The following is a 25,886-nucleotide window of genomic DNA, read 5'->3' on the forward strand; positions in this document are numbered from 1 at the left end:
AAGGGCCTGGAATATGATACTCTGAAAGGCTAAGGAACTTGGTATGCAGCCAAGAAAAACTTACCCAGCAAAAATGAGCATCATTTTCCAGGGAAGAAGATGGACATTTAACGAAATAAATGAATTCCATCTATTCTTGATGAAAAAAAAACAGATCTACACAAAATGTTTGATCTTCAAATACAGAACTCAAGAGATTTCTAAAAGGTAAAAAGAAATCTTGAGAACTATATTTCTGCCATAAAGATATGTAAAGAACACATGTATAATTTGTCCTAGAAACTAGAGGTGGAAAGGAAATTATATCATAAAAAAAGGAAAAGTGGTGGTACTACATCTCATGAAGAGGCAAAGGTAACCTATTATATCTGAGAGAAAGAAAAGAGGGAGATGAACACAGTGTGTATCAATAGACATATTCGATTTATGGTGAAACTTCTTCTACTTCATTGAAAAGTGAGAGGGAAGGAGTAAGCTAAGGGGACGGGAATACAGAAATTGTGAGAAAAAGGGGTAAAATAGGAAGAGGAACTTTAAGGTTGGGGAGGGATACTAAAAAGGGAGGGCTGTGAAAAGCAAGTGGTGTTCACAAGTTTAATACTGGGTAGAGGGGTAAGAGGGAAGAAAAGGAGAAAAGCATAAGCAGAGGTTAACAGGATGGCAAGCAATATAGAATTAGTTATTCTAACCATAAATGTGAATGGGGTAACCTCCCTCATAAAGAGGAAGCAGTTAGCAGACTGGATTAAAAGCCAGAATCCTACTATATGTTGTTTACAAGAAACACACCTGAAACAGGGTGATACATTCAAACTAAAAGTAAAAGGGTGGAGCAGAATCTACTATGCTTCAGATGAAGCCAAAAAAGCAGGGGCAGCCATCCTCATCTCAGATCAAGCAAAAACAAAAATTGATCTAATTAAAAGAGATAAGGAAGGACGTTATATCCTGCTAAAGGATAGCATAGATAATGAAGCAGGTTCAATATTAAACATATACACACCAAGTGGTGCAGCATCTAAATTCTTAATAGAGAAATTAAGAGAGCTGCAAAAATAAATAGACAACAAAACTATCATAGTGGGAGATCTCAGCCTTGTACTCTCAGAATTAGATAAATCAAACCACAAAATAAATAAGAAAGAAGTCAAAGAGGTAAATAGAATACTAGAAAAAGTTTGATATGATAGATCTTTGGTGAAAGCTAAATGGAGACAGAAAGGAATATACTTTCTTCTCAGCAGTTCATGGAACCTATGCAAAAATTGATCATATACTAGGACATAAAAACCTCAAAATCAAATGCAGTAAGGCAGATATAGTAAATGCATCCTTTTCAGACCACAATGAATGAAAATTACACTTAATAAAAAGCCAGGAGAAAATAGACCAAAAAATAATTGGAAACTAAATAATCTTATACTAAAGAATGATTGGGTAAAACAGTAAATGATAGACATAATTAATAACTTCACCCAAGAAAATGACAATAATGAGACATCATACCAAAATGTGTGGGATACAGCCAAAGCAGTAATAAGGGGAAGTTTTATATCTCTAGAGGCCTACTTGCATAAAATAGAGAAAGAGAAGGTCAACGAATTGGGCTTACAACTAAAAATGCTAGAAAAGGAACAAATTAAAAAAACCCAGACAAACACAAAACTTGAAATTCTAAAAATAAAAGGTGAGATTAATAAAATTGAAAGTAAAAAAACCTAATGAATTAATTAATAAAACTAAGAGTTGGTTCTATGAAAAAAACCAACAAAAGAGACAAACCCTTAGTAAATGTGATTAAAAAAAAGGAAAGAGGAAAAGCAAATTGTTAGTTTTAAAAATGAAAAGGGAGAACTCACCACTAATGAAGAGGAAATTAGAACAATAGTTAGGAGTTACTTTGCTCAACTTTATGCCAATAAATTCAATAACTTAAATGAAATGGAAGAATACCTTCAAAAATATAGCTTGCCCAGATTAACAGAGGAAGAAGTAAATAGTCTAAATAGTCCCATTTCAGAAAAAGAAATAGAACAAAGCTATTAACCAACCGGACCAGATGGATTTACATGTGAATTCTACCAAACATTTAAAGAACAACTAACTGCAATGCTATATAAACTATTTGAAAAAATAGGGATTGAAGGAGCCCTACCAAATTCCTTTTATGACACAGCCATGGTACTGATACCTAAACCAGGTAGGCTGAAAACAGAGAAAGAAAATTATAGACCAATCTCCCTAATGAATATTGATGCTAAAATCTTAAATAAAATATTAGCAAAAAGACTACAGAAAATCATCCCCAGGATAATACACTATGACCAAGTGGGATTTATACCAGGAATGCAGGGCTGGTTCAATATTAGGAAAACTATTAGCATAATCAACTATATCAATAACCAATTAACAAAAACCATATGATCATCTCAATAGATGCAGAAAAAGCATTTGATAAAATCCAACATCCATTCCTACTAAAAACACTTGAGAGTATAGGAATAAATGGACTATTCCTTAAAATAAAAAAGAGAATATATTTAAAACCATCAGTAAACATCATATGTAATGGCAATAAACTGGAACCTTTCCCAGTAAGATCAGGAATGAAACAAGGTTGCTATTCAATATTGTACTAGAAACGCTAGCCTCAGCAATAAGAGCCGAGAAAGAGATTCAAGGAATTAGAGTAGGAAATGAGGAAATCAAATTATCACTCTTTGCAGATGACATGATGGTATACTTAGAGAACGCCAAAGACTCTGCTAAAAAGCTATTAGAAATAATTCAGAACTTTAGCAAAGCTGCAGGATACAAAATAAATCCACATAAATCCTCAGCATTTTTATACATTACCAACACAATCCAACAGCAAGAGATACAAAGAGAAATTCCATTCAAAATAACAGTAGATAGTATAAAATATTTGGGAATATATCTACCAAAGGAAAGTCAGGAATTATATGAGCAAAATTATGAAACACTTGCCAGAAAAATAAAGTCAGATTTAAATAATTGGAAAGACATTAAGTGCTCTTGGATAGGCTGAGCAAATATAATCAAGATGACAATACTCCCTAAACTAATCTATTTATTTAGTGCTATACCAATCAGACTCCCAAGAAACTATTTTAATGACCTAGAAAAAATAACAACAGAATTCATATGGAAGAACAAAAGGTCGAGAATTTCAAGGGAAGTAATAAAAAAAAAAAAAAAAATCAAATGAAGGTGGCCTAGCTATACCTGAGCTAGAACTATATTGTAAAGCAGCAGTCACCAAAACCATTTCGTATTGCCTAGGAAATAATCTAGTTGATCAATGGAATAGGTTAGGTTCACAGGGCAAGATAATGAATAAAAATAGCAATCTAGTGTTTGACAAGCGCAAAGATCCCAACTTTTGGGATAAGAATTCATTATTTGACAAAAACTGCTGGGAAAACTGGAAATTAGTGTGGCAGAAACTAGGCATGGACCCACATTTAACACCACATACTAAGATAAGATCAAAATGGGTCCATGATTTAGGCATAAAGAACGAGATCATAAATAAATTAGAGGAACATGGGATGGTTTACCTCTCAGACTTGTGGAGGAGGAAGGAATTTATGACCAAAGGAGAACTAGAGATCATTATTGATTACAAAATAGAAAATTGTGATTACATCAAATTAAAAAGCTTTTGTACAAACAAAACTAATGCAAACAAGATTTTTACAGTTAAAGGTTCTGATAAAGGCCTCATCTCCAAAATATGCAGAGAATTGACTATAATTTATAAGAAATCAAGTCATTCTCCAATTGATAAATGGTTAAAGGATATGAGCAGACAATTTTCAGATGATGAAATTGAAACTATTTGCACTCATATGAAAGGGTGTTCCAAATCATAATTGATCAGAGAAATGCAAATTAAGACAACTCTGAGAAACGACTACACACCTGTCAGATTGGCTAAGATGACAGGAACAAATAATGATGAATGTTGGGGGGGATGTGGGAAAACTGGGACACTGATGCATTGTTGGTGGAGTTGTGAAAGAATCCAACCATTCTGGAGAGCAATATGGAACTATGCCCAAAAAGTTATCAAACTGTGCATACCCTTTGATCCAGCAATGATACTACTGGGCTTATATCACAAAGAAATACTAAAGAGCGGAAAGAGACATATATGTGCCAAAATGTTTGTGGCAGCCCTTTTTGTAGTGGCTAGAAACTGGAAAATGAGTGGATGTCCATCAATTGGAGAATAGTTGGGTAAATTATGGTATATGAATGTTATGGAATATTTTTGTTCTGTAAAAAATGACCAACAGGATGAATACAGAGAGGCTTGGAGAGACTGATGCTGAATGAAACGAGCAGAACCAGAAGATCATTATACACTTCAACAACTATACTGTATGAGGATGTATTCTGATGGAATTAGATATCTTCAACAAAGAGATCTAATTCAGATCTAATTGATCAATGATGGACAGAATCAGCTACACCCAGAGAAGGAACACTGGGAAATGAGTGTAAACTGTTAGCATTTTTTGTTTTTCTCCCCATATTATTTTTACCTTCCAAATCCAATTCTTCCTGTGCAATAAGAAATTCGGTTCTACACATATGTATTGTACCTAGGATATACTATAACATATTTAATATGTATGGGAATGCCTGCCATCTAGGGGAGGGGGTGGAGGGAAGGAGGAAAAATTCGGAATAGATGTGAGTGTAAGGGATAATGTTGTAAAAAATTACCTATGTATATGTACTGTCAAAAAAAGTTATAATTATAAAATTAATATAAATTAATTAATAAAATTAAATTAAATTTTAAAAATTGGAAGTTTTATGAGAAAACAAAGGTTTCAGGGGTGAGAGATCAAAATGTCCTAAAGGAAGGGAAACAAAGAGGTTCAGAATAAAAGGCAATGCAGATAGACTCAATGGAAAGTTCGTGGGGACGCGGTGGGCCCGCGGCCCCCGCAGCCTAGCCCTGCCTCGAACGAGGCCGCTGCTGCCGGGGACGCGGTGGGCCCGCGGCCCCCGCAGCCTAGCCCTGCCTCGAACGAGGCCGCTGCTGCCGGGGACGCGGTGGGCCCGCGGCCCCCGCAGCCTAGCCCTGCCTCGAACGAGGCCGCTGCTGCCGGGGACGCGGTGGGCCCGCGGCCCCCGCAGCCTAGCCCTGCCTCGAACGAGGCCGCTGCTGCCGGGGACGCGGTGGGCCCGCGGCCCCCGCAGCCTAGCCCTGCCTCGAACGAGGCCGCTGCTGCCGGGGACGCGGTGGGCCCGCGGCCCCCGCAGCCTAGCCCTGCCTCGAACGAGGCCGCTGCTGCCGGGGACGCGGTGGGCCCGCGGCCCCCGCAGCCTAGCCCTGCCTCGAACGAGGCCGCTGCTGCCGGGGACGCGGTGGGCCCGCGGCCCCCGCAGCCTAGCCCTGCCTCGAACGAGGCCGCTGCTGCCGGGGACGCGGTGGGCCCGCGGCCCCCGCAGCCTAGCCCTGCCTCGAACGAGGCCGCTGCTGCCGGGGACGCGGTGGGCCCGCGGCCCCCGCAGCCTAGCCCTGCCTCGAACGAGGCCGCTGCTGCCGGGGACGCGGTGGGCCCGCGGCCCCCGCAGCCTAGCCCTGCCTCGAACGAGGCCGCTGCTGCCGGGGACGCGGTGGGCCCGCGGCCCCCGCAGCCTAGCCCTGCCTCGAACGAGGCCGCTGCTGCCGGGGACGCGGTGGGCCCGCGGCCCCCGCAGCCTAGCCCTGCCTCGAACGAGGCCGCTGCTGCCGGGGACGCGGTGGGCCCGCGGCCCCCGCAGCCTAGCCCTGCCTCGAACGAGGCCGCTGCTGCCGGGGACGCGGTGGGCCCGCGGCCCCCGCAGCCTAGCCCTGCCTCGAACGAGGCCGCTGCTGCCGGGGACGCGGTGGGCCCGCGGCCCCCGCAGCCTAGCCCTGCCTCGAACGAGGCCGCTGCTGCCGGGGACGCGGTGGGCCCGCGGCCCCCGCAGCCTAGCCCTGCCTCGAACGAGGCCGCTGCTGCCGGGGACGCGGTGGGCCCGCGGCCCCCGCAGCCTAGCCCTGCCTCGAACGAGGCCGCTGCTGCCGGGGACGCGGTGGGCCCGCGGCCCCCGCAGCCTAGCCCTGCCTCGAACGAGGCCGCTGCTGCCGGGGACGCGGTGGGCCCGCGGCCCCCGCAGCCTAGCCCTGCCTCGAACGAGGCCGCTGCTGCCGGGGACGCGGTGTCTACGGTTGTTGTTGTTGTTGTTGTTGTTGTTGTTGTTGTTGTTGTTGTTGTTGTTGTTGTTGTTGTTGTTGTTGTTGTTGTTGTTGTTGTTGTTGTTGTTGTTGTTGTTGTTGTTGTTGTTGTTGTTGTTGTTGTTGTTGTTGTTGTTGTTGTTGTTGTTGTTGTTGTTGTTGTTGTTGTTGTTGTTGTTGTTGTTGTTGTTGTTGTTGTTGTTGTTGTTGTTGTTGTTGTTGTTGTTGTTGTTGTTGTTGTTGTTGTTGTTGTTGTTGTTGTTGTTGTTGTTGTTGTTGTTGTTGTTGTTGTTGTTGTTGTTGTTGTTGTTGTTGTTGTTGTTGTTGTTGTTGTTGTTGTTGTTGTTGTTGTTGTTGTTGTTGTTGTTGTTGTTGTTGTTGTTGTTGTTGTTGTTGTTGTTGTTGTTGTTGTTGTTGTTGTTGTTGTTGTTGTTGTTGTTGTTGTTGTTGTTGTTGTTGTTGTTGTTGTTGTTGTTGTTGTTGTTGTTGTTGTTGTTGTTGTTGTTGTTGTTGTTGTTGTTGTTGTTGTTGTTGTTGTTGTTGTTGTTGTTGTTGTTGTTGTTGTTGTTGTTGTTGTTGTTGTTGTTGTTGTTGTTGTTGTTGTTGTTGTTGTTGTTGTTGTTGTTGTTGTTGTTGTTGTTGTTGTTGTTGTTGTTTGTTTGTTTGTTTAAGAGAACATAGGAAACAAAGGTTCCTCAAATAAATGATATTTTTAAATGAACCATCCAATTTCTCCAGGGAACTGTCTTTCTTTTAAAAGTAAACCTGTAAATAGATCAATTTGTCCAATTGTAATAACCCTACACCTTTCTAATATTGAATTGAATTATCCATAGTATTGTTAAATTATATATAATGGATGAAAGATTAATAATTTATAGATGGTACTCCTGGCCACAAAATTTTTCATTAAAAATGTCAATGCACTTTCAGGAATAAGCTTACTCTTTTACTTGCTCATGGCTTAATTTAATCTCAAATGGTACCAGAGTCTCTTTGCAATGGTTACTTTAACCTTAATCTAATCCATCTTTGATATAGACTGGAGCCACCAAAACAGGACCCCCTTACAGTATTAATAAAGTTCAAAAGAAAACTTACCAGGCTTTCTCCCAGGAACCTGAAGTCATTTTGTGAGTCAATAATCACTGCTCATATGACATGGGCAGATTTCTACAATTCTGTCTCATTTACTTTTGATACAATTTGAGTTTGTAAAAATTTAAAGAAGCATCTCACAAGATGAGAGATTTTACAGGAAAATAACATCACTATAGAAGACTTCAAGGCATCAACCTGTGAGGGATATAGAAGACCCTTACCCAAAATGACTACTCAGATCATTAGATCAATACAAAGCAGAAAGATTGTTTATTAAAACCTCCAGAGGATGAGCCCTCATATCACAAGATAAGGGAAAGGAAAGCTTGTGGTAGGAGGGCTAAAGAAGTAGTAAAGATACACAGCTCTTATACAGGACATTACATTACAAGTAAGAGAGCATTGAGAAGGGGAGGGGGAGGCATCTAATTGGTTGTTGCTATCTGGAGAGATTGCAATGGAAGGTTTCTATTTCCCCAGAATCCTCTGATTTCTAAGAAACAGAAAAATCAGACCTTCAGGCTTCAGATAGACATTGGTCAAGCTAATAGACTAAATATCGATAAATGTCAAATACTGATAAATGTCATCAGCTCAGGTTAAGTAAATATGGTTATAATTGGCCAAGGCTCAAGTAAATATGAGCCTGCACATATTATACAGGTCATAGGGGAAACACAGAAGTAGTGAAAATAAAATACAGAAAAGGAATTCATACATTCCTGTAAGTTCTTCACCTTATCTCTCTTCCATACAATTTTCCCTTGAAATATATACATGATGAGGGCAGCTAGGTGGCGAAGTGGATAGAGCACCAGCCTTGAATTCAGGAGGACCCCAGTTCAAATCTGGTCTCTGACACTTAACTCTTCCTAGTTGTGTGACGCTGGGCAAGTCACTTAACCCCAGCCTCAGGGGAAAAAAAAAAAAAAAAAGAAAGAAAAAAGGAACTGCAGTGTCCTCTGAAAAGGCTGAGATATCAAGTAAGAAACTGAGGTTACAGGGCTGGAGTCCCAAGATCTGTATCTTGGAGATTTCCTAAAAACAGGCAGAGAACAGTCTGCTAGAGCAATTCCAACAGAATAAGGGATTCCAAAGCTAAAGCATCAAATAATCATCCCACATTTAGAGTTCCCATTCATCCATAACAGCAATAGTTGCACAATTTTACAATTTCCATCCCAAACCTTAAACACACACACACCTTATCTCTCTATTCCACAAACCGAAGCAGGGAAGTCTGAGAGGAATAAAAAAAACCTTACCTTTGGGGTTTCACCCCAATGTGCTGGTTTCGTTTCCATTATTCTGTGACCTCAGGAAAGTTGTAGTCATCTCATTTCTAAATTTTTGGAGACATTTTAATTATGGTTCCAGGAAAAACAAGGTAGAAGCTCATCCATTAATTCAATCTCCTAACTGAAGAATTTCAGAGAGTAACTGAAAAGAAAACCACACGTTTATTTGAAACTACTTAGGATGTCCCCTCTCTAAGAAGTGACTTTCTGTTGAAATACATGGGAGCCACCCAACAGTGCCTGCTGGAGATCTGACCCAGAATGGATCTCCTCTTGTGAGAGGATGAAACAAGGAGACTGAGACAGTGGCTGTTCTCTGACATCTCTGAGAGGCCGTTGGATTGTCTCATCTCCTTCCTCTTCCCTTTGCCTCCAATTTATCTCATTCTGTCCCCAATACCTGTGTCAGCAAAGGTTGCTCTGCAATTCCTTCAGATGCTGTGATCCTCAGCTGGGGAGGCTCTGGGGAATTGACCTGTCCTTTAACAATTCCCCAGTTTTTTGCTGTTTTTCCCCCTTCCGTGCCTTCCCCTTCCCCCCAGCATGGTCCGCACACTGAGGAATACAAGAGGCACTATCATTTCTGGTAGCAGGTGTTGATCTTGTGAAATGTCATGGAGACAAACTTTCAAACTGAGAAGAGGACTGTGGTCAGAACAAGCATTTAAGTGTCTCGTCAGTCTCCTGGCTGGGCCCTTTGATGGGTTGGCCCATTTAATTACCCCAAATAAAAAATTCTTACCGGGGCTCTTCTTCCTTAATTCTGGAAGGATCCTTCTCATGAACAGCTCTGGTTCTTCTTGCAATTCTTACCCCACGTTCAGATGCCATATGTTGGACTACACGGGAGCCACCTGATAGTGACTGCTGGAGATCCAACCCAGAATGGATCTACTCTTGTGAAGGGATGACACAAGGAGACTGAGAGGCCATTGCTGTTCTCTGACCTCCCTCCTGAGAGGCCATTGCTGTTCTCTGACCTCCCTCCTGAGAGGCCATTGCTGTTCTCTGACCTCCCTCCTGAGAGGCCATTGCTGTTCTCTGACCTCCCTCCTGAGAGGCCATTGCCTTGTCTGACCTCTCGCCTCCTTCCTCTGCCTCCAATTTATCTCATGCCCAGTCTGCAACACCTGTGTCAGAAAAGGCTGCCTTGCAGCTCCTTCAGATGCTATGATCCACAGCTGTGGAGGCTCTTGGAGAATTGACCTGCCCCTTAACAACTTTCCGATTCAAGAATATGTCTCTTTCTTTCTTTTTTTTTATTTTTTTATTTTTTTTTACTCTTTTGCATTTTTATTCATTTCATAGCTTCCCAAAGTTGAAACATGCAGCTATACTCATACATTTAGATATATATACATATATACATATAAGAAATCCTCACTTGATTGCCAGTCTTCTGCTTGATTTTTAATTTAATAGTTTTTATTTACCAGATATAAGCATGGGTAATTTTACAACATTGACAATTGCCAAACCTTTTGTTCTAATTTTTCCCCTCCTTCTGCCCCCCCCCCCCATGGCAGGTTGACCAATACATGTTAAATATGTTAGAGTATAAATTTAATATATGTCTTTCTTAAGTAGAAATTGGGCCCCAATAATCAGCCCTTTCAGAGAAGGATACATAGCCAATGAGCAGTATTATATAAAGATTCTATTCCAATACTAATATTTTTCAAAGTAGGAAAAACCAAAGCTGGGGAAAGGTTTTAGCCAGCCATTTGGTGTTCAGAAATCAAAATAAGACCTCTAGGAAATACATTAATCTTTATTTAAGGAAAGAAAAGGAACATTGAACATTTAGAAAGTTTTATACTTGTTGCAGGTGCTATCTACTCAAGAACTGCAAAGTAGAAAGGATTTTACATTTCATTTTGCTGAAGTGATAGAGGCCACCTGTATTGTTTTTCTTTCCTCCTTCTGAGGATTAATTAGATGACCTTCCCCGGTCATTAACAACTCTGTTATCTATCAATCAACAAGAATTACAAATAGAATACAAGAAACATTCCCTCCTGACCCTGTGGTCTATGAATTTATGAAACAAAAAGTGTGTGATGAAAATGGTGATTGGGATTTGGAAAATGTCTGACAAAAAGGCATACAAAGGTTATAAGGATTACTTAAATCAAAAAGATTAAATCTGAGGACACTGCTCTAGCCCATAGAGCAGCAAGGGGAACTTGGCCTAGTAACAAATCAGAAAGATATTACCTAGCTAGAAGGTATGGAAAATACCTGCCTGCCTTCCCTATTTGCAGCAAAAAGAGGATTTTGATCTCTCTGTGCTTCCCTTTTTACTTCCAGGAAGTGAGATGAAGCTCTACCTCTAAGGACCTGATTAAGAATCATAAGGATCAAGGCCCTCACCAGTCTGGACTCTGCTGCTGTGCTGTAAAGCTGGGATCTGCTACTCAGAGAATGGATATGAGAAGAGGAAGACATAAGTTAATTATAGATTCAAGATTCTCTCTTCCCTTAGAGATGTGATTATCCTTTCAGTAATAAGACAAGTATTGTTAATTTCATGGAATCTCAAGAGTGTCATCAAAGGCTTGAAATTTGTTCCACATAGAAAATATCAGATGCTATTTTTATTGATTGGTGATGATACACCGATCAAAATTACTAATTGATAATGATTATGAAATAAAATAATTTTTAAAAATATTGTTGGGAGCTACTTGAGAAACTTTTGCAGATTACCAAGAATAGAGGGATGTGAAATTAAAACAATATCCTTGGAGGATGGAGATAAGGAAGAACAGCTGAGGACACCTTGAGGGTTGTTGTTGGGTTTTTTTTGTTTTTTTTTTAATCTGGCCTGGATTTTCAAGCTTTGTTCTGGATTTTAACTAAAAAGAATCTTTTCTTGTATTCATTTCTTTAGTTTAGTCACTGATTATGACTTCCTGCATAAAGACAACATTGTTAAAATATTTTATATTCTCATCTGTCCATACAACTTATCAAACTTATAAGTTTTCAAAGCTTCCTCTTCCATTCTCTATTTTCTTTCTCTCTCTCTCTCCTTTTCTGTTTCTCACTGTGTTTCTTTCTGTCTCTGTCTCTGTCTCTGTCTCTCTCTCTCTCTCTCTCTCTCTCTCTCTCTCTCTCTCTCTCTCTCACACACACACACACACACACACACACACACACACACACTCACACACATACACACACAAAAAAACTATCAAATACCAACAACAAATTAAGGGGATGGATTGTAGTTGCAGAAGGGAAGAATAGATCCAATCCAACAATACCAAATTTTTTATGAAGAAATCTTCAGTGAAAAGATTCTTGAAATTGGAACCACTATGTACTAATTCCAACTCTGAAACTTAGTAGTTTCATGATCCTATCTGAGGCAACAAATATGAATATCATTTTTCTTTTTTATAAAATTATTAAAAGACGGTTGTCTGAGGTAGCTCATAATAAAAGCATGGTGAATATACCAAGATAAGATCAAAATGGGTCCATGATTTAGGCATAAAGAATGAGATAATAAATAGATTAGAGGAACAGAGGATAGTCTACCTCTCAGACCTGTGGAGGAGGAAGGAATTTATGACCAGAGGAGAACTAGAGATCATTATTGATCACAAAATAGAAGATTTTGATTACATCAAACTAAAAAGTTTCTGTACAAACAATATTAATGCAAACAAGATTAGAAGGGAAGTAACAAATTGGGAAAATATTTTTAAAAATAAAGGTTCTGACAAAGGTCTCATTTCCAAAATATATAGAGAACTGACCCTAATTTATAAGAAATCAAACCATTCTCCAATTGATAAATGGTCAAAGGATATGAACAGACAATTCTCAGATGATGAAATTGAAACTATATCCACTCATATGAAAGAGTGTTCCAAATCACTATTGATTAGAGAAATGCAAATTAAGACCACTCTGAGATACCACTACACACCTGTCAGATTGGCTAAGATGACAGGAACAAATAATGATGAAGGTTGGGGGGGATGTGGGAAAACTGGGACACTAATACATTGCTGGTGGAGTTGTGAAAGAATCCAGCCATTCTGGAGAGCAATTTGGAACTATGCCCAAAAGTTATCAAACTGTGCATACCCTTTGACCCAGCATTGCTGCTATTGGGCTTATATCCCAAAGAAATTCACTAAAGAGCAGAAAGGGACCTGTATGTGCCAAAATGTTTGTGGCAGCTCTTTTTGTTGTAGCTAGAAACTGGAAGATGAATGGATGTCCATCAGTTGGAGAATGGTTGGGTAAATTATGGTATATGAAGGTTATGGAATATTATTGCTCTGTAAGAAATGACCAGCAGGAGGAATACAGAGAGGCTTGGAGAGACTTAAATCAACTATTGCTGAGTGGAATGAGCAGAACCAGAAGATCACTATACACTTCAACAACAATACTGTACGAGGATGTATTCTAATGGAAGTGAAAATCTTCAACATAAAGAAAAATCCAACTCATTTCCAGTTGATCAATGATGGACAGAAACAACTACACCCAGAGAAGGAACACTGGGAAGCGAATGTAAATTGTTAGCACTAATATCTGTCTGCCCAGGTTACTTATACCTTCGGAAGCTAATAATTAATGTGCAACAAGAAAATGGTATTTACACACATATATTGTATCTAGGTTATATTGTAACACATGTAAAATGTATGGGATTACCTGCCATCAAGGGGAGGGAGTAGAGGGAGAGGGGGATAATTTGGAAAAATGATTACAAGGGATAATATTATAAAAAATAAAAATAAAAAAAGGCAATAGAGCTCTGATGAATTGTAATGAGCAATCTTAGTTTCAGAGAACTGATAACAAAACACATATATCTCATGTTATAGAAATTAGTGATAAGACCTGTGCTGTATACAGCATAAGAAATTTTTTGCTATGCTTATTTATTAGCTTGATTTGCTTGTTGTTACTATTGCAATGGGGGATTCAATGATGTGAAGGAAGGACCAGTACCTGTGGTTTGAAAATAGACATCAATAAGCCATTAAAAACACACAATTCTATATTTTAATTTAACAAAGTCAAGATGTACTTCAACAAAATTTTAAATGATTTTCTGTAAATTTCCCAGTGGAACACTGTTATGTTGGAAAAGGGTCCACTTTTGTCTCTGTAGTGATTTTCATTTTTGTTTTCTTTTGTTTTGAGATGTTTTCTTTCTTTTACTGAGGTTTAATGGTAAATGAATGTGTAAGGTGAAGGTCTGATGCCTTTATCATAGAAGAAAGAAAAATATGAGATATAGACTCTTTGCTCCAGAAGCCCAAAGGAATTGTGGGAGTATTTTGGTTCTCAAATGTACTCCAGTTACAACACTTTTTTTACATTTAATTTTATTTTATTCTGAATTTTAGAAATAAAAAGCATTTCTGCAACATAGTAGAATAGAAAAAAATTGTACCTTAAACTAAGCATCAATTTTGTACAACTTGTAATTTCTTTTAAATAAAGTTATCATGTAAAAAAAAATAAAATAAAATAAAAAAATAAAAGCATGGTGAGAAGGTTTAAAGTGTTGTTTATAATGAAAATACCTAGGTTCAAATCCTTCTGTTATTTGTGACCTTGGTGACCACTTCTATAGAAGTCAAGTTTCTTCATCAACAAACCTAACTCTCTAGATTTTTTCACTTTCTCCATAACTGTTTGGCTCACAATGGTCACCCTCTCCACTCCTTCTAGGGCCCTTTTTATGTTTTGAATTCCTTATTAGAATGTAGTTATCTGAGGCCAGAAATTGCCTCAATGAGGTTAATATAAAAACCTCAGACAGGGCTTTGGCCATATGATCCTCAGAAATTACAAACATCTTCCCAATTTGGAAATAAAAGAAACTAACACCAAATCCAATGAGAAAATATTTGCAAAGTACTTAGAATAGTGCTTGTCCTATACTTAATGCTACATAAAATCCAATTATTATTACTGCTCTTATTGTTTTGTGGTTGTTAGATAAGTACTCAGATGGGGAAACTGAAGTCTTGCCAGTTTTTTATAAGGCAGTTGATTTTTTAAGAACTCTCTAGAGAAAATAAAGAAAAAAAGAGACAGGTGGCAACAGGTTTACAATCAATCAGTGCCTGAAACATCTACAGTTTCTGTCTTCAAGACCATGAGTTTCGATTCCTAAATGATGAATTCTAGATATATATGCTTGTAGCAGAAACATGAAAGAAAAAAGACAAGAAGAATGGACAGCTTTTGTTCTGGCCCTGACTTTTGTCTATTTATTTATGCATGTTTTAATCCTGTTGAAGTGTATTTGTAAATTTCTTCATGAATACCCATGGATCATCATAACCTTGAGAAGACTGGACTGAGGAGATTTTGCATAATGTACTGAAAAGGAAAACAAGCCTTCAATGAATTATAAGTCAAGGCAGTTTATTACTAATGGATACTCAAGTGTGAGGCCCTGTAGTCTTTCAGCGAACAAGCACATATAGTGGGTGGGCTTCTGCAAGAATGTGAACCCAGATTAAGAACCCAAAGCTCAGTTTCTGTCCTTACATCTAACAAGAGGCTGGTGGATTCACAGGCACTACAAATGAGGGGAATCTTAAAAAGAATGGATGAACCAGGTGAAAGTTCAACATGATGATTATTTCAGTAGCTCTCCTGTGTAGTCCAACATATGGCATCTGAATGTGGGGCAAGAATTACAAGAAGAACCAGAGTTGTTTGTGAGAAGGATCCTTCCAGAATTAAGGAAGAAGAGTCCCTGTAAGAATTTTTTAATTGGGGTAATTAAATGGACCAACACATTAAAGGGCCCAGCCAGGAGACTGACAAGACACTTAAATGCTTGTTCTGACCACAGTCCTCTTCTCAGTTTGAAAGTTTGTCTCCATGACATTTCACAAGATCAACACCTGTTACAACCATCCAGAAGTGATAGTGTCGCTTATGTTCCCCAGTATGTGGACCATGCTGGGGGGAGGGAGGGGAGAGAGGGGGAATAACAGAAAAAAAATGTTTTTAAATGGGGAATTGTTAAGGGACAGGTCAATTCCCCAGAGCCTCCCCAGCTGTGGATCACAGCATCTGAAGGAATTGCAGAGCAACCTTTGCTGACACAGGTGTTGGGGATTGGGAATGAGATAAATTGGAGGCAAAGGGAAGAGGAGGGAGATGAGACAATGCAACGGCCTCTCAGAGATGTCAGAGAACAGCCACGGTCTCAGTCTCCTTGTTTCATCCTCTCACAAGAGGAGATCCATTCTGGGTCAGATCTCCAGCAGGCACTGTTGGGTGGCTCCCATGTATTCCAATAGAAAGTCACTTCTTAGAGAGGGACATCCTAAGTAGTTTCAAATAAACGTGTGGTTTTCTTTTCAGTTACTCTCTGAAATTCTTCAGTTAGGAGATTGAATTAATGGATGAGCTTCTACCTTGTTTCTCCTGGAACATAATTAAAATGTCTCCAAAAATTTAGAAATGAGATGACTACAACTTTCCTGAGGTCATAGAGTGATGGAAACGAAACCAGCACATTGGGGTGGAATCCCAAGGTAAGGTTTTTTTTTTTATTCCTCTCAGACTTCCCTGCTTCGGTTTGTGTGGAATAGAAAGATAAGGTGTGTGTGTGTGTGTGTGTGTGTGTGTGTGTGTGTGTGTGTGTGTGTGTGTGTGTGTGTGTGTGTGTTTAAGGTTTGGGATGGAAATTGTAAAATTGTGCAATTATTGCTGTTATGGATGAATGGGAACTCTAAATGTGGGATGATTATTTGATGCTTTAGCTTTGGAATCCCTTATTCTGTTGGAATTGCTCTGGCAAACTGTTCTCTGATTGGTATTTTTAGGAAATCTCCAAGATATAGATCTTGGGACTGGCAGTCTCCAGCCCTGTAACCCCAGTTTCTTACTTGGTATCTCAGCATTTTCAGAGGACACTGCCATTTTGAGATCAAGCCTCTAAAGTTCATAATAAAAGCATGGTGAGAAGGTTTAAGGGCATCCATGGTCCTTATTTGTCGGAGGTGAAACTCAAATCACAATCTTAGGTCTCTTTCAATAACCTATCACTGTCTCCATGCTAAAGGTAGCTAGCAGAAATAATCAGATTCTTGTGAGCCCCCAGACACAAGAGCTCAGATCCATCTTCCCAAATGAGCTTCCAATTTATAATTTTGTTGTCCATTCATTTTAGTCCTATCTGACTCTTCATAATCTCATTTGAGGTTTTCTTATCAAATATATTGAAATGGTTTGTCATTTTCTTCTCCAGTTCACTTTACAAATAAGGAAACTGAGGCACACAGAGTCCAAACTTTTATTGCCATCAAAACGTTAAAAAAAAAAAAATTAAATTGGCATAAGTATCTGAGGTTGGATTTGAACTCATGAGGAAGTCTTCCTCATTCCAAGTCTGGTGCTCTATTTACTGTACCACCAATATGGTTTATTTAGTGACAAAAGAAGCCAAAAGATAGTTCATAGGTACAGGTCACAGAACATTTTTTCCCTTGAGTGTATATGTTTTCCTCAGCTCTAAGTGTTTTCATTTTGTTCTATTTCAAATCCCCAAAAAGGCAAGACACAAAGATGTTTAGTTATGGAAGAGTGGCTGGGAACATGCAGTTCTTGGTCAGGGAGTAATGCTAACAATGGAGGAGGAGGCAGTTGGCACATATTTGAAGGAGAGAGAAGTCCAGGGAAATACCTGCTTAATTGTATTGCAACAGGTCTTGGAGCCTGGGAGATAAGAGGGATTGGAAAAAGTCCCTGGGAATTTCACCAACAGGCTCCTCTCCTGATCTTCCTTCATGCTTTTTCTGAGAGGTAAAACCAGCTACAGAGGAGCTCCAAAGTTGTCCTATTACCCTCCCAGGTTCTAGGATCTCAGTCTAGGCCTGGGATGGAAGGAAAGGGCTCTCTAAAGGTGCTATTTTGAATTATATCTTCTTTAGGTTATAAGGGGAGACAGAATGAGGCAGAGAAATAGAAGCCTTTTTACCTAGAACCCAGCTTAACCCTTGAGTCCTAGCAAGATCCCTGGCATTTGAGACACTCTAAATGTCAGCATCCACTCAAAACCCAATGTGTTTTTCTCTTTTTAAAAAATTATAAATTATAATAAAGTTCATAAAGAATGAAAAAATAGTACAGAATGTGAAAACCTGGAGAGAAAAATATAAGAATAATTGGACTTGACATAATAATGCAAGAAAATAATCTAAGACAATTGTCCTGGAGTGATAGAACATCAGGGGAAAGTAGAAACAGAAAAAAATCCACCAATCACCACCTTAATGAGATCCTTTGTCGACAACACGAAGAAACATTATTGCCAGATTTCGAAATCCCCACATCAAAGAGAACATTTTGCAAGCAGAGAAAAAAACAATCCAAATATGCTGGAGCTACAAATAGAATTGGACAGGACTTATCAGCAGTCACAACAAAAGATCACAGGTCCTACAGTCTTATCTACCGTCAATCAAAAGAACTAGGCCTAGGGCCAAAAAATATCATATCCAGCAAAATTATAAAACTGAATGAGAAAAAATGGACTCAATAAATTTTCAGATTTTCAGGACTTTCTATCAACCAAACCTGAACTTCATAGAAAATTGAACATGTAAGAGCCAATATCAGAGTAATTTCGAGGAACTTGACATGGACAAATTGTTTGGTTTGGTTTGTTTGTTTGCTTTTTCACATGGGAAACAAATACCATATGTTTAAGATTCGCATCAATAATGAGGCAGTTTAAAGGAAAGATTGGGGCAGAGTTAAGGTAAAAAAAAATAGTATTATGCCATACAAATGAGGTATAGAGGAAGAAGAGACACAGAGGCATTAGAAAGGGGAGAAGGGCTTGTAGTTCTGAAAACCTACTCACATCAGGAATAGGTTAAATAGGCAACACTACATATATACAATAAAGGGTACAGCACCTTCCAAAACCTATACAGAAAAAAAGAAGGGATCAGTTAGGTGCTACAGTGGAGAGAACACCAGCCCTGAAGTCAGGAGGACCCGAGTTCAATCTGGCCTCAGACACTTAACACTTCCTAGCTGTGTGACCCTGGGCAAGTCACTTAATCCCAATTGCCTCAGCAAAAATTAAAAATTATAAAGGAGGGAGAGATGGGGGGAGAGATGGGGAGGGAAAGCAAAGGGTGTGGGAAGGATCCTTGGGTTGGGGGAGTTAAAAATAGCAAGGCAAAGAGGAGCAGAATTAAAGAAAGGATCAGCAGAGATAAGAAAGATATGTGTATGTGTGTAGGGGAAGCAGTATGTATGTGTAAGTATTAGTCTACAAATGTATACATAAACATATTCTTTCTTAACTATAACCTGCTTGAGTATGGGGAAGGATGAAATGGGGAAAAAAGAATAAAGTAAAAAAGGTGCATACAGACAACAAAAGAACAATTTACAAGGAATTAATGTACATTCATGAATATAATTTCTACTAATATATGTACTTTCTAGAACCAGAAATTTCTTGTTACGTATTTTGAATCCTCTCTGATGTTCTGCTGGGCACATGACAATGTTCTGTTTTGTCTTGTTTCATTTTGTTTTGTATTCCTTTTCTGTATTTCTTTTTTCATATTCTTTTTTTTCAAAATAAAATAAATTTTAAAGAAAGTTTGGGGGCGATTAGATGCAGTGGATAGAGCATCAGCCCTGGGGTAAGGAGGACCTGAATTCAAATATAGCCTCAAACACTTACTAGCTATATAACCCTGTGCAACTCACTTAATCCAAATTGCCTCAAAAAAAAAAATTGTGTTTGTTTTGTTGTTGTTTTTAACATTAATCTTTTCTAGATATCTAGAGTCAGCAAGCCCTGAGTTCACTTACTAGCTGTGTGACCTTGGGACATGACTTAACAATCATTTGCCTCAGTTTCCCCAACTGTAAAATGGGAATAAAAATAATACTTCTTTTAAAAGGTTAGTGTAAAGATCTAATGAGATGGTATTTGTTAAAACAACAAAAACAAAAAACCACATACTTAGCACAGTGCCCGGCATACAGTAAACCTTACATAAGTGTTATCTGTTGTTATTGTTATATTAAACAAAGAAATGCATTAAGCAAAACAACCAATTCAACAACTGAACCTGACAATATGTACAGCATTCTGTACAGATAGTCCCCCAAGTCTCTGTTTAAAGAAGGGAGGTGTTTCCTCATCTCTTCTCCAGAGTTAAGACTGGTTAGTAAGATTACACAGCTTTTAACCTCATTCTGTTCTTATTTTCATTTACCTTATTATAGTCATCGAATCTGTTGTTAAGTGGTTGTTTTCTTCACTGAATCAGTTCCTACCATTTTTATCATATTTATTTGAATTCCTATAATTTACTAGTTTTATATACCATTATGTACTTAAAGTGCAATTTGTTTAGCCATTCCCCAATCAACTCATTTTATGGACCCATTTATAGGTCTTTTCTTATATAAAAAGTGCTGCTATGTATGAATCTTAAAATACATATTGTGTTGTACTAGTTGCTGCTTGCCCCATCCCAGCTTTACCCAAGCATTTTGTCCAAGCAGAATGCAACATCCTTGTTCTCTGTGGTCAGAGCACCCCATCCTGAACCCCCGTTCTCGGTACTCCCCTGCTCTCAATGAATTTATAACTACTGACTTCTGCTTCTGTATCTTCCTGCTTACATGATTAACACCTTCTAGCTTATGGTTTTAACTTTTATAAAACCCTTACCCCTCTCTGTTCAGGACTGCTTGATTTGGATCTTGGCTAAGCCCCTGTAGCCACTGGCAAACAAACTCCACTTGAAATTATACCAAGTCTCACTTGCGGTTTTTCTCAGTACAACAATTGGGACTATCTACTTGATCTCCCTGGCATAAACACCCAGAAGGGGAATTTCTGGATTACAGGGTACAAACATTTAAATTTGTTCACAATTTCAGATTGCTTTCCAAAATCGCCCAATCTACATCTCTATCAACTATGCATGAGTGTTACTATCATCCAAAAATCTTGCCAACATTGAATATTTCTGCTTTTTTTTAAATAATCATTTCCAATCAATCATAAGGTAAAAGCTGAATTGCTTTAATTTGTTTTGGAGACATTTTTCTTGTGGTCATTGATAATTTAGAATTCTCATTTCAAAAATCATTCACTCAAATCATGTGCTTATACGGACTTTTTAAAGACAATTAAAAGGCACATTAGTTCAGAGTCAAATGAGGGATGAAAATTTTTCCCTTATGCACATATAAGACACCTTTTTTACAAGTTACTACACTACACATGACTTAGAAATACTAGTGAAGGGCATGTGCATAGAAAACCAGTATATCCAGAGAATACTTGTGAAAGAGCCCATTTGCCATGAAACCATACATCCAGAGTATCGGTATATAAAGGGTATACGCAAAAGAGCAACTCAGAGAAAATGGACAATGTCCTCTGTGATATCATCATACTGATGTCTGCTGGTATCATATCTCCACTCTCCACTAACCATCATGTCATCTGTTAGATATTTCTACTGGTCCCAGGAGCATTGAGCTGTTTTCAACTACTATTTATTGGAATTCATTTTTTTTCCAGCTTTTTAGGACTTGCTCATTAATTGGGAAATGGCTAAAAAAAGAGTAACAATTCTATTTTTTAAGGAAACATCTAAGTGAGAGCTAGTGGAATCCCTAGGCACCAAGAGACTATTAAGTGTATATCCCAGGGAGGACATGTCTAATCTGAATCCATTCTCCACTGGGTCTATTCTACTCAGCTTGTTCATTTGTAGGGTGCCTTGACTTTTGTATGGTAGTTCTCTTACCTTGGATGTGACTGATGCTAAATTTTTGTAATCATCCTCCTGGTTACTCCTCTGTTCTTAGTGATGTGTAATTTAACTTAGGGGTCAATTACTAAGTACAAAAATCATCAATATTGTTGCTAGTAAATATGCATAATGAAGTCATGAATGTGAAATAGGGACAGAGACTATTGCTTATATTGGATTACTCCTTTTTGTCTGTTCTCCTAGGTTTACATGGCCTTCAAAACCAGCCCAATTCAAACCCCTGCGTTTTGTGGATGGAGTCTCTGAAATGGTTTTTTGAGACATGAACTATTAATTTTCTGACTTTAAATCTATCGGTTCAGTGGAAATGTCCAGCAGATGACATGAATGTACATGAATGCAATGGAGCATTATTATGCTGTCAGAAACAATGAATACAAGGAATTTGGAGATACTTGAGAAGATATATGAACAGATGAAGAGCAAATTAAAAAGAACCAGAAAAAGTGTATACACAATGGCTACAACTATAGAGATAGAAACCACAACAAAATGAAGCTGAATCCTATAGAATTGTAATGACCAAACTCGACCCCAAAAGAAAGATCCAAAAACATATCTCATTCCCTTCTTTGTGGAGGGGTTTAGGGCTATGAACCTATATATTCTGTCAGATTTTGTAAGTGTATATCTTTGTTTTAATGAACTGCTTTTTTTCTCTCTTTTTTTAATCTTTTGTTCTAAATGACAGCTTACTGGGTAGGGGGAGGAAGATAAAGATTGATATAGTCAAGAATGAAGGTGATGTAAAAGCACAATATAGCAATATAAGTTAATTTTGAAAGAAAAAAAAAACATAACTGTCCTTAAGAAAGGAGAAAATGTCCTTTGAGAGCTGAACAATCCAATCCCAATTTGTTTTTGGTTTATTTAGAGATTACCTGTACATGGCTGCACCCTAAATCCTACTAAAGAAATAAGTGGTTGAGCCAGCTCAGCAGGAAGTCCTCCTGCTTGCAATGGGCTTTGTGGGATGTCACCCCCACAAAATTCCCTGAAGTCTAAATAAAGCCAAATCAAAATAGCATCAAAGAAATTAAGGAGGAAATCAGTGAGGACAATGTGTTTTGCATTCCAAAAGGGTAATTGAAAATCTGGGTTATACCCATTAGTCTATTTCCTTACCATCCAAACTAGTGGCAAAACACAGTCTCCTTTTCTTAGGTACTTATATGGTCCTCGTGAGTTCAGCCTCTTGATCTATTTGAAAAGTGTTTAGAAAAGCTAGATGAAAGATTTCTCTAAAGAAGCACTTTATCCAGTTCAAGGTTTTTCTGATGGACCCAAACCCCTGCATTAAATCACTCTCCAAAGTTCTGCCCCTCTGTTCACTCAAACATCTTCCAAATAAGTTACTCCCATTTTTGGTAGAAGAGAAGGCGGCTGATCTAATGTTCAGTAACCTGATATTATTGGCCCCTCTCCAAAATGGCTAAATTTCATATCTTCCTTTAGTTGGGGCTATAATAAAGATCAGGCCCTTCTGGTGACAAAAAATTAAGAGCTCATTCAACAAAAATGATCCAGAGATTGCAAGGTAGTTTGTAAGATTTGGTAATTAAGCCAAGAAGCAAGAGATCTGATTTTTAAATTCATCAGACAAGACTACTATCACTCCACCAGTCAAACTGATGTATTACCAAACCAATTTAACCTATATTAATCATGTCCTGTTTATACCAGTTAAATAACAGAAGCCATTTAGAAATGTGCAAAGCCTTTTGTTCCGTCACTAGTACCTTCCAAGAAATAGAAGTGTTTGAGTGACTTTTTTGATTTTTCTTTTTTTGGGAGGGGGAGAATTGGGTCTTCCTTTCTCACTCTGATGGCCAATTCTTCTAGTGACTGGTACAGGATTTTGCTGTATTCTTTTTCTGATTTGGCTGCTTCATCCCCCTATTAGGTAACCTGTCCAAAGAGTCGCCATATTGACACTTACTTAACGTGAACACCCATTGGAGCCAGCCACCTGCAGCTCAGCACTCATGAGTTTTAGTCATGTACCAGACTCTTCAAGAGCAGAGATTACAAAAATATATTATCTTGCTTCTCTAACATATTGGAGCAATAGGAAATGGTTAGAGGCAACATCATCAGAGCTCAAACCAGTCTTCCATTCTTGCCGGATGACCATGGGACAATTATTTAGGCAACTCTCTAAGACTTTCCTACTAGGTCAGAGGTAGGTTGGACCTATTTTCATGGGTATGTAATTGTTAGGAGATGCCAGAAGCATATTTCTCTGCAACGTAGAAGGAGTTAGCATCCACCCTGAGGTGTGCCGAAGACAGTAATGGCTTTGCAGTCAGGAGATCTGAGGGCTAGTCCTGGTTCCACTAGCTGGGTACTTTTGAGTTGGATGAAGTGTCCTATCTTTATGCTGACCACATGGAGAGGTCACTATGTCCAGCATCTCCGTCACTACCTGTGTAATCTTGGCAGAGTCAATTAACATCTCCATGCCAATTATATCAGATGTAAGTGGTAATAATAAAAATGATACTTTTATAACCTAACTCACTGGGCTATTGAGAAAAGCAAATCCCTTCCTTGATCAGGTCAGATGAAAGGGAGATTCACTTCTCCACATATCCCTCAATGAGTAACCATAGTTCCAGAGGATTGGTGATGAAGACTAGGACGAAAAGGTTAAGAACTAAATATGTATAAGAAGACAGACTTTTTTGGATGTGGACAATATAGAAATTTATTTTGCTTGACTATGTGCATTTATCACAATGAAAGAGTGATGGAAGGTAGAAAAAAACAAATGCTTGCTATTTGAAAACTACATTTAATTTTTGAAAAGATTTAAAAGATATACAAAAATGCAGATAAAGTCTCTTGGAAATATGATAAAAAATTAGCATTATTATATCTCAACAGATTCAATGTATACTTAGGTCATTTAAATTAAGATAATCTCTTCTGAAGGTTTCTTAAATTAGCTCTTCTCTACTGATTTTCATTCATGATAAAATTTTGATTCTTTACACCAGGATTGGGCCACAGAAAAGAGAAAAATACACAAAGTAAAGAAGAAGATGATAGGTAAACACAAAATCCCTTTTCTAATTTGTTAAAAAAAAAAAAAAAAACCAGTATGGTATATGAATTACATGTATCATCTGCAGAGGCTCATGTGGTACTTGGTTAAAGTCTTCCTCTTAAAAGAATCTTTGAGTAAAAAAAAAAAAAAAAATGGGGATTTGGAATCTGATGGATTCTCTTACTCCTTATGAAGTGTTGGGTAATCCAAGATCATGTGATGAATATTCTTCAAAACCCCCACTACAGGTAAGACCCATATGCTGAACTCTGGAGGGAGACAGGAAGATAAAACCCCAAGGCAGCTCCTGTTCTCAAGAAGCTTATATTTTACTCACAGGTACAAAATACCTTGTATTTGTTAATTTATTTGTCATTTTAGGAGGAAAGAGCATTAACAAGTAAAACATTTTATCTCACTTCACTTTGAGTTCTTTTCTTTTATAAAATGAGGAAATTGATCAAGATAAAGTACAGTATCTCAAAGCATGATCCAGGAATCCTCCTTGGGGCTGTGAGATGTTTTCAGGGGGGGTAAGGGGGTTGTGAGGTCAAAACTATTTTCAAAATAATAGTACGATATTTTCATTTCTAATATGATAAATATAGGAAAATATAACACACATAAATAGCTTTTGTGTGTGCTATATTTTCCTATATTTTCCATAATAATAATAATAAAAGCTATTGTGGAGGGTTCTCAATTATATTAAGCATGTTAAAAGGAGTCCTAAGACCAAAAAAGTTTAAGAAACACTTGACATTTTTTTCATACTTCACGCTTTTGCCTAATTCGGGTTAGCTTGGACAGTCTAGGAAGATAATAAGAGAAACCCAAATGCAATTTATAAAGCACTTTCAGATTCCCAAAGCCTTTTATATAGATAAGTTCATGTAATCCTGAAGACAGGTTATAGTATTCTTATACCCATTTTCAGAAGAGAAAACTGAAGCTGAGCATCATTAAGTGACTTAACCGGGGTCAAATGCTGGTAAATGTCTGAGTTGAAGTCTTCTTCCCTCCCAGTCCATGTGAGGGAGCTGTTTTTTGAAACTTTTAGTGCAGGTTTTAGGAATTTCATCATGCAGTGTTCATTGGTCCACACCTAGGCCTTCTGGGAAGTGGATTAAATTAATAGCTAGGTGACTATTGACAAATCACATCCCCTCTCTGCATTTCAGTTTCCTCATCTGTAATCTAGGTCAAGCCAAAACATTACCTTTCTTTCTGCATCTGTGCGCTCATATTATCCTTAGTGACAGAGACTGGCAGAAAGTAGCAAAGAAATAAGCATTTATGTAGCACCTTCTATGTGCAAATATTACCTCATCTGATCCTCACAATGATCCAGGTATTATCGTGAACCC

General features: G+C 38.4%; 2 long non-coding RNA genes across 3 annotated transcripts in view; both read left to right on the plus strand.

Moving 5' to 3' along the window:
- LOC141544678 (uncharacterized) overlaps nt 1-14,085 on the plus strand; it is a 52,403-nt gene extending 38,318 nt beyond the window's left edge. For both annotated transcript variants that reach the window (XR_012482755.1, XR_012482756.1), the window contains one exon: nt 10,951-14,085. This is a non-coding gene — a long non-coding RNA (uncharacterized LOC141544678). The remainder of the gene's footprint in view (nt 1-10,950) is intronic.
- A 1,708-nt stretch (nt 14,086-15,793) lies between these two features.
- LOC141543067 (uncharacterized) lies at nt 15,794-23,186 on the plus strand. The gene is made up of 2 exons (XR_012482318.1): nt 15,794-16,178; nt 21,654-23,186. It is a non-coding gene; the product is annotated as an uncharacterized LOC141543067 (long non-coding RNA).
- Nucleotides 23,187-25,886: the final 2,700 nt, after the last annotated feature.

This window comes from Sminthopsis crassicaudata, chromosome 5 (assembly GCF_048593235.1).
Source record: "Sminthopsis crassicaudata isolate SCR6 chromosome 5, ASM4859323v1, whole genome shotgun sequence".
Classification (NCBI taxonomy): domain Eukaryota; kingdom Metazoa; phylum Chordata; class Mammalia; order Dasyuromorphia; family Dasyuridae; genus Sminthopsis; species Sminthopsis crassicaudata.